A 1,431-nucleotide genomic window follows, 5' to 3' on the forward strand; every position below is an offset into this window, starting at 1 on the left:
GTCAAGGATTTTTCAGCTTCTCATCCCCAGCCAGCGAGAAAGCTGGAGGGGCACAAGAAATTGGCACAGGACACAGCCAGGGCACCTGACCCAAAGTGGCCAACAGGGTATTCCATACCATGTGACGTCCCATCTAGTATAGGAACTGGGAAGTGGGGGCAGGGATTCGCCGCTCGGGAACTAGCTGGGTGTTGGTTGGCGGGTGGTGAGCAATTGCACTGAGCATCATTTGTACATTCCAATCCTTTTATTACTACTGTTGTCATTTTATTAGTGTTATCATTATCATTCTTAGTTTCTTCTTTTCTGTTCTGTTAAACCGTTCTTATCTCAACCCACGAGTTTTACTTCTTTTCCCTATTTTCTCCCCCATCCCACTGGGTGGGGGGGGAGTGAGTGAGCAGCTGCGTGGTGCTTAGTTGCTGGCTGGGGTTAAACCATGACAAACAGGAAAGTTCGAAACAGCTCCACTGCATTTTGTTTTTATAGCCTAGTGGAGGTTCACATCTGGTTTCCAGAAACAATTAACCGTTGTAAGGGAGTGCTACAACCCAAACAGTCTTCCTGAACTCAACCAGCTGTAACTATATACACTCGTGGGTGAGGGAGAGATACACATTGCCTAGCAAATAGATTTTATTGCTGTGCACAAGCTTGACTACAAAGCAGAAATATATGCTTTAGAGGACTAGATGGCTCAAGAGTCTGATAATGATGTATAGTGCCTTTCACTTGTAGGCTGAAATCCAACCCAGATCAGCAGCAAGCAATGCCATTACTACCTAATGACTGTTTGGCAGCCTATGGGAAACGCATGCATGTCATGAAAAATTACAGCACCAAACGTACCTCTTCACTCAAACAACAGACATGGAGAGCTGACTGCAGGTAGTTTCTCCGGCCCAAGAGCGGCTGAAGACCACTGTCCTGACTCTTTGCCCTGACCATCCATACACTGGTTACTTGAGCTGTCAGCCTCAAGACCTTCCACCAGCACAAGGTCCGCTAAACAAATGGAAACACCACTGTTCCTATTGTTTGTGCATGCAGTAGGCATGAGAAAAATCTGTCACACTTCTGTTTTTTTCAGATCTGATCCAAGTTTTATCAGTCTCCCAGACCTGAACAAGGAATTGCTCTGTTTTTCTTCCATTTACAATGAGCATCAAAGTTTAAAAAAAAGTCAGGAACAGAGTTTTTCTGTTATAGAAACCAAACACTGAAAGTGTTTATATAAGCTTCATAATATTCATTGCAGGCAATCTTCTTATTACAGAGTAATTTAAAAAAGCATAATGAGAACAACATTAGTTTGATATCATGCTCTTTCATTGCGCGGCAGTATTAATGGATGAAACAATTAATTGTTCCTTTTCATCACCCATAAAATCATGACAAAGGGCATGGGTTCCTTCCAAGCTTCAGCCAGTC

Source organism: Haliaeetus albicilla, chromosome 24, assembly GCF_947461875.1.
Source record: "Haliaeetus albicilla chromosome 24, bHalAlb1.1, whole genome shotgun sequence".
Classification (NCBI taxonomy): Eukaryota; Metazoa; Chordata; class Aves; order Accipitriformes; family Accipitridae; genus Haliaeetus; species Haliaeetus albicilla.